The 8575-nt window shown below is 38.2% G+C and overlaps 1 non-coding gene across 1 annotated transcript; it reads right to left on the bottom strand.

Annotated features, from left to right (window-relative positions):
• Positions 1-2010: 2010 nt before the first annotated feature.
• On the bottom strand, positions 2011-2117 carry LOC146910664 (small nucleolar RNA R71). Its single transcript, XR_015020781.1, has one exon. It is a non-coding gene; the product is annotated as a small nucleolar RNA R71 (small nucleolar RNA).
• Positions 2118-8575: the final 6458 nt, after the last annotated feature.

The following is an 8575-nucleotide window of genomic DNA, read 5'->3' as shown; positions in this document are numbered from 1 at the left end:
TCTCATAAAATAATTCTACAGTTTGATTTATTCTCATTGAAATTTAATTTCAATTAACATCATTGCATTATTTGATGCAATGGTTCATCAACTTTAAATAATAATTCATATATTGTCAAACTGACTTCTTTGGTATATGTCATCAGGTCTACTTAGATCAATTCTAAGCGACAAACCCCCCACATTGGGAAATATAACTGATGAGTTATAGATAGTCTAATTTAATGCTTTATTTAGTTTAATTTTATTTAAGATTTAGTTTTATTTTATTGCATTTTATTTCCTTTTAGAATATTTTACTTTAAATTGTCTTTTATTTTATTTTAGGAATGAATATATGGTGGAAGGTGCCTTGGAGCGAAAGAAAGAGGACTGGAAGCAAATACAGCGCAAGAATACGAAGATACGGGACAAAAATATGTTCCCCCAAACTCAGAAGCTTGGCACGGCCCGTGCCAACATGTGGCACGGCCGTGCCCGTCCCCAGGATGCTCTTTTGCTGCTTTTCTTCGGGCCCAAGTTACCCTGTTGCAGCTTTACTGTTTTATCCCTTTAGTTGCTTAGTTTCTAAGTCAATTGTAAAGCTATAAATAGAGTAGCTCTCCACCATAAACATTCACCCTTTACTTTGTTTATTTCAAGTATTATTTCAATAAAAAGTCTTTATTTCCTTTTTACTTTCTTTGCAATTTATTTTACTGTTTATCTCTCTTCTTCCCCCATGTCTACGATGAACATGAGTGAGTAGACTTCTTCGTCTTGGGATTGTTGGGGAGTCTAATGACTCAATCCTAAACAAAACAAGCCTAAACCCTAATTTCTATGTAACCCTAATTTCTAATCTAGATTCACCGTCTTAACGTGGATTAACAATTATCAAACTGTGGAAGCGAAAGCGGAGGGTTTGATAATCGTTAATCCATCATCCCAAACATCAATTCATAAAGCGAGAGCGGAGTCTTGATGTTGGAACAAGTGAATCTAGACAATAATTGCAAAACAGTGAAATAGTCTTTGCAATTATTGAGACAAAGAGTAGTTTCAATCCTCTATGCATCTTCTAGTAATCATGTCAGCGAAATAGGCTTGGTTGCTAGAAGTAAACTCTCACGGGACTTTCATCGGAAAGGTGAGGGGCTAAGGGAAACCGGTCTTTAGAAATTAGTGTGTAAACCATGAAATTAGATGTTTAGGTCTTGTCTAGTGAAGGATTCGTCATTATGATAAACCAATGATCCTGAGGCCCTTTATTATTATTGTTTTTACCTTCAGCAATAAAACCCCCTTTTTCTAACTTTCTCTCCTCTAATCATTCACTAAAAGTTAATTAAGTTGAACAACTCCCTAGCGGAACGATACTCTTACTTACTACTATTACTTTGATAGGCCGTGCACTTGCGGTTTGGCTCTATCAAGTTTTTGGCGCCGTTGCCGGGGAGTTAACTAATTTAATTAGCTTTTTTTTAGTGATTAGAATTCTCTCTTCTTTCTCTTTTCTTTTTATTTTTAACTTTTTATTTTTCTGTTATCGTTAACTTCTTGGGTTCTCAACCTTTTATGCGAAGAACTAGAAATCGAGCGGTATTCATACCCGAGATCGAAAGGTTCTTACATAGAAGAAGGAGAGCGGCACAAAATAACACCGCCATGGCCAATCGCACTCTCAAAGAGTATGCAATGTCGTCTACGGCTGAGCCACAAGCTGTTATTGTGTACCCAACGGTTGAGGATGACAATTTTGAAATTAAGCCTGCCCTACTTAACTTGGTGCAGCAAAACCAATTCTCGGGATCCCCCACTGAGGATCCCAATCTTCACATCTCTATTTTCCTACGAATTAGTGGAACCATGAAGGAGAACCAAGAAGCCGTAAGACTTCATCTCTTTCCCTTTTCCTTAAGGGATAGAGCTAGCGCCTGGTTCCATTCCCTCGAAGTCGGTTCCATTACTTCATGGGATCAGATGAGGCAAGCATTCCTTGCCCGTTTCTTTCCACCATCTAAAACCGCTAAACTTAGAGACCAAATCACGCGGTTCAACCAAAAAGATGGGGAATCTCTCTATGATGCGTGGGAGCGTTTCAAAGAAATGTTAAGACTTTGTCCCCACCATGGCCTAGAGAAGTGGCTTATAGTCCACACTTTTTATAATGGCTTGTCTTATACCACTAAGATGTCTGTTGATGCAGCTGTAGGTGGAGCACTTATGAATAAGAAGTAAACGGAGGCGTATGCCTTGATTGAAGACATGGCTCAAAATCATTACAAATGGACCGACGAAAGAGCCACCACTAGTTCTTCATCCTCCAAAAAGGAGGCAGGTATGTACGAAGTCTCTAACTATGACCACCTTGCTTCTAAAATTGATACACTAACCGAAAAACTTGAAAAACTCAATGTTAGTGCTATCAATTCTGCTTCTACTCCTTCTTGTGAAATATGTGGTATAACTGGTCATGCTGGTGTTGATTGCCAACTAGGTAGTGCTATTAATGGTGTTGAGCAAATGAATTATGCTCAATACAACCAAGGGATGCGTCAAAATCAAAATTTTTATAAAAACCAAAATCCCTATGGACAAGTAGCACCACCCGGTTATGCAAACAACCAAAGATTCACTCAGAAATCCAATTTGGAAATTTTGTTGGAAAACTCTATTGCCAACCAAACCAAACAACTTCAAGAACTTAAAAACCAAACCGGATTTCTGAATGATTCTCTTTCCGAGCTCAATACCAAGGTTGATTCTATTGCTACTCACTCTAAAATGCTTGAAACTCAAATCGCTCAAATAGCCCAACAAGTGGCTACCTCTTCCCAAACACCGGGAGTCTTTCCTGGTCAAAGCGAAGCCAATCCCAAAGCCCAAGCTAATGTCATATCTTTTGGGGGTAGTAAGTTAGGCGAAACTTTTGCTAAGGTTAAAAACATTGGGAAAGAAAGCATCGAGCCTTTAGGTGATAAAATTGTGATAGAAGAAGCAAAACCAATTGAAGAAAACAAAACTCCATCCCTCTTAAATCTTGATAAGCTTAAACTAGAGGGTAAGTTTGAAAAATTTGTTAACATACTTAGGAAGATTTGCATTAAACTTCCCTTTGCTGAAGCTTTGTCTAGGATGCCTCTATATGCCAAGTTTTTAAAGGAAATTTTTTCAAAGAAAAGGGCTATAGAGCATAATGAGACAATAGCCTTGGCCAAGGAAACTAGTGCAATCATCCAAGAAGCACCCCCTAAGCTTAGAGATCCAGGTAGCTTTGCCATACCGTGTGAAATTGGGAATGAAACCATAAACAAAGCCTTATGTGACTTAGGAGCTAGTGTTAGTTTGCTGCCTTTGTCTCTTCTTAAAAGGATAGGGATAGGAGAATTGAAACCTACCGAAATAGAGTTGAAGCTAGCTGATCGTTCTACCATGAAACTTGTAGGATTTGTCGAGGACATACCCGTTAAGATAGAAGGGATATATATCCCAACTGATTTTGTAGTCGTTGACATTGCGGAGGACGAAGATGTCCCCATAATCCTAGGTAGACCTTTCCTAGCCACTGCAGGAGCTCTCATAGATGTTAAGAACGGTAGGATAGTATTTCAAGTGAGTGATAAGATGGTAGGATTTGAGTTGGAAAATGTTATGAAGGGTCCCGCTCTTTACTCTTGTTGCATGCTTAACGATCATGTTGTGAAAGAACGTTTTATAGCGTCATCTACACAATATGATATCTTTGATCCATTCTAAGGACTCTTTCTAACCGTCAAGCTAATGACATTAAAAGAGCGCTTCGTGGGAGGCAACCCACGCATTTAATTGCTTTTGTTTTGTTTTTCTTTGTTTTAAGTGTTTTTGTAGGTAATTGTCCAAGTGTGATTCGAAAAAAATCGAGAAATTGAAAAATTCTGAAGCCCCCAGGACCAGAAAGGTGGCACGGCCCGTGCTAGGTATGGCACGGCCGTGCCAAGTTTTTAAAGAAAAAAATTGGCCTTGAAGTCAGGAAGCTGGCACGGCCCGTGCCAAGGGTGGCACGGCCGTGCCCGATCTCTCCCTTCCTATAACCCTCAAAATTTTCTTTCTTCTTCCTCATTCTCAAACCACAACCCTCTTTCATCTTTTCAAACTTCTCTCTAAACCTCCATAACCATCCATCTTCAAACCTTCATATTGATAGATCTCTGGCAAGTGCACCAAATACTATCGAAGTAGTAAAAATATCGATCCCACGAGGACTGTTTTTAACTTCAATAATTCAATTTCGTTATAAAAGTAGGACGTATAAAAGTTTATTTTGTTTTGCCACTAGGCAGTAGATTTGGTTTGATTTTAAGAAATCAAATAAAATAGTAAAGATTTGATTAAGAAAATAAGAGAGAAAGATGAGATCAGATCCGTCGAATCCTCTAAGTTCCCCTAATTGGTCTACTGCACCTATTTGTTATGAACCCTCTTCTAGTTTACGATGATTAACAAAATAGCCCTAATCAATCCCTTGAGTTAGGACCCTCTTCTTAAACTACAGCCCCTAATTCCTTAGGTGGTCTATTAATTCTTGAAGGTTTTACCGAACGTTAACCTATTATCACTAACAAACGATTATCTATTCCTAGACTAACCCTGTTTATTAGAACAATTCAATTAGGTCTAAGTTGAAAGCCATGGTCAGTGGTCATTCATTCTCACGAAATCAAGTTATATGTGATCAAGATATAAAAAGCATTAAGAACAATTGAATTGAATAAACTAGAATTGAATTCATAAACAAAATAGAGTTTCACAGCAACATGTGTCAATTAGGGTTACAAAGATTCATCTCGGATCTAATCTCTAAGAGATTTAGCTACTCATAATCGAGTTTACAAATAGCATAATCAATGAAATAATTAAAACATACATGAATTGGTAAAAGGATGAAGAAATCGCCCTTCTAGCCGTCTCCGATGTCTCAAAATCGCACTTTGCTCTCCAAAATCGTAACCCCTGTTCTTCAGCTTGAGTGCAGTATTTATAGAAGTCATGGGCCTGACCCATCAAAATCGCGCCACGCCTTGTATTATGGCGTGCCGCGATTTCCTCTTTACAGGAAGTGTGTAATTTTGTTTCAAAAATCGCAGCACGGCTGTAAATTGGCGTGGCGCGATTTCCTTCGAACAGACTTCAAATTTTAAGCTTTTTGCACTCCAGAACAGTATAAATTGCATGAGAACTCTATCAAAATGTCACAATAAGTCCCTAATATTACGTAATGACAGGATGTCATCACAACCCCAAACTTAAACCATTCCTTGTCCTCAAGGAATTTGCTTGCAACAGTGACAAACGACAGTAAAATAACAGTTACCTGACAAAACGATAGTACCCAAAAGTTCATTCTCCTTCTAGCTAAAGATGAGCTAGTTTGACTTGTTCGCATCCACCAATTCACAACTCCACGCAACAATATGAAATAGGGTTCTACCAGTCGACATGCAGGTCTACATATTACCATACGCTTGAAAAGTTTCTAGATATCAATCAAAGTCAATATCATTACACACTTTTGAGGTCTTTAGGGTTATAACGGGGCTTAGGTGAAATGTGGGATATATTTGGATAAGTAGGCTACACAAAATTTGAGTTAGGCATTCCTACGGAAATTAAAGCACAAAATTCATTCCTTCATTCATTCACCTTGTGGAAATACAATCAATGCAAAGGTACTAGAGAACATTTTTTAACATTTAGGGACAATCGAGTTTGAAGTTACTCGGATTTTCAATGTTTTGTCCCTTTTTCAGCATTCAATTTCATTCATTTTTTTTTCGATACACCATTTTTGTGTATATTTTGCATGACAATTTCATAATTCTTTTATTTTTGTTCTCTTATTCTCTAGTACCCCCACCCCAAACTTAGTTGGTTGCAAATTCCAATAGCAACCCCAAACTTAATCTTTAGCAACATTCTACAATGCCTTAACTCAGAAAATACATTAAGGGACAAGTCTTAAAAGTCTCTAGGCTTGTAATGTAGTTTGTCACCGAACAAAAAGTTCTAATCCTACCGGCTCACAATTGGTTAAGAAAGGATAAATTGAACAAATTAAAACAGGGTAGGCTTCAAAAAGGCTCACAGGACCAAGCACTTTTGCCTCAGTGTGTAATTGACAAAGACCAATCAATAATAGAGAAACAATGCAAGTTCTAGAAATGTAGTTGCATGGAAAACTAATCTAAATATAAGTAAATTGAAAAACAAGATTTGGCAATGAACCTTATGGCTGAGATTTCTGGGAGTATGTGACTACCTAGCAACGCCGTACACTTCGCCTTTGAATCAAGTCACCCCTCCTTGAGAACTTTTGGAATACCGTTTCATCAAACAACTGTTACTAAACTGTAATAGGTCACATGAAACAAAACAAATTCATTAATAATAAACAAGTGCAGGAGCAATTACAATAGGGAAATAAGTTCAATGGACTTCGACATTAAAAAGAAAATAAAGAAAAGACATCAAAAGAAAAATGACTGAAAATAAAATACAAAGCAGAAAATGCTAATCCATCAGTAGATCAGCCCATGTTCACATCATCGTGGTAACATCTCAGCATAGGTAAGCATCCGGGACTTTTTCCAAGTAGACCCAGGCCTACACATCGTGGTAATGATGTCTTAAAATGTATCCTCTGTCATACCAAATCTCTCCCTCCTTTGTTTCTCAACCCAACACTCCTCCGGTGGTTGAACATTCAGCCATTCATTAAGCGCTTCAGGGCTGAAATCAATGGTCTTGCCCCGAACAAAAGATTGAAAGGGTGTATCGGAAACCCGTGCATTTGCAAAGAATTCAACGATCACGGTTTTGTTGTTTGCTTCTTCGATCATCTCATTCAACTTCGTCCACCCTCTCCTTCGTAATTCAGCCTCAAAGAACGAATACTTAACAAGCCTTGTGAAGTCAAACTTTCTCTCCCCCACAACTTCAAAACTTTTCATGGATTGGTGGAACTCTTGGGCTTGGTCATTGATGAAATGAATGGCGTTTTCGGGTGGTTTGGATGCGGCACGAGGGCGTTTGGATTTGCTTGTGGATGGTTTGGGGTTGGTAGCTTTCTTTGAGCGGGTGTTTCGTGGATTGGAGGCCATTTGTGGTTAAGGAAGATGGTGAAAAGGAAGTTTTGTGAAGTTTGGGAAAATTATGATGGATTGTGGAGGTTTAGGTTGATGAATGGATGATGAATTTGCGGTTTGATGATGTTTAGGAAGTGATTAAGATGATGATAATGAAGGAATTTCGTGGTTAGGTTTGTAGGGAAATTTTGACAGAGTAACGGTGGGAAAATGGGAATGGGAAGGATGGTGAAAAAGGCTGGTTTTTGAAACATCTGGGCAGCTTCCAAGCAAAATCGCGCTGCGGCCAAACACAAGGCGCGGCGCGATTTCATTAAAACAGGGGAAGTGCTTTTCTGTTCCTCAAAATCGCGGCACGCCAAATTACACAGAGCGGCGCGATTTTGATGAAACAGGGAGTGTGTTTTGCTTCCTCAGGCCAATTTTTTTTTTTTTGTTTTCTTGAAAAATGCCTGAGTTCATTGAATTTTTGAAAAACTTTTGAGGAGAGAATTATGCAAGACATCAGTACCTTGCATGATTTTCTTGGCAAGAGGTATATTTTGAACAAATTTTCGAAAACTTTCCTGCCTCATATTAAAAAGAAAAGAAAAATATTTTTGTGTTTTTATTTTTGAAAGCAATAAAATCATACCTGAAAATTAAACAGTGGGTTGCCTCCCACCCAGCGCTTTCTTTTACGTCATTGAGCTTGACGCTTCAACCACTGTTAGGGTGGCAAATATGTCAGAAAGAACACATCATCCTTCTTCTTCCTCTTGTTTGGTAGGAATTCCATGAATTTGTAACAAAGAAGTAAATGTTCCCATGCACTCACAGTTAAACCTTTGGAATTTAAGCTCTCCCACCGTAGAGAAGGACGTGCATCCATCTGCACACGAGTGATTTCCTCAACCTCCGTTGGTTCAGACTTCGGGAAAATATCAACACTCCTCACTTTGGGTTTTTCTTCCACCTCAACCTTGTGACACTCACTCTTCATCTGAACCAGCTTCCTCTGAGACTCATGTGCTTTCTCAACAAGATCACCACACTGAACATCAAACTTCTCAAATGAAACTTGATTTGACACCAAGAAATCATCTAAAATATTCTGAAGTTGAGTATTGTAATCAATGTTGATCACCTCTTTCTTCCCTTCACCATCACTACCTGGTTGATTCGCCTCATAATGACCACAACTCGAGATTTTGTTGTCCAAAATTTTGATCTTAAAAGATAGCATATATTTTTCATACTGCAACTTAGCAATCTCTTCGGTGTCATAGAGGAGTAACCTGTCTATCATAGCTGCAAAACTTGGATAAACTTTTCAGTAGCACAGTACAATGAGAAGAAAACAAACAGCATAATATTTTTTTCTTTTTTTTATAAATATATATACAAAAATATAAATGACAGAAATCCTAAATATATAACAAAATTGCAAAATTGAAATGACTCAACAGTCCCCGGCAACGGCGCCAAAAACT

The sequence above is a fragment of the Medicago sativa genome, chromosome 7 (assembly GCF_051527215.1).
Source record: "Medicago sativa cultivar Bolivia chromosome 7, Bolivia_mono, whole genome shotgun sequence".
Taxonomy (NCBI): domain Eukaryota; kingdom Viridiplantae; phylum Streptophyta; class Magnoliopsida; order Fabales; family Fabaceae; genus Medicago; species Medicago sativa.
The sequence above is the reverse complement of the archived record's forward strand: the minus strand, read 5'-3'. Positions and strand labels throughout refer to the sequence as shown.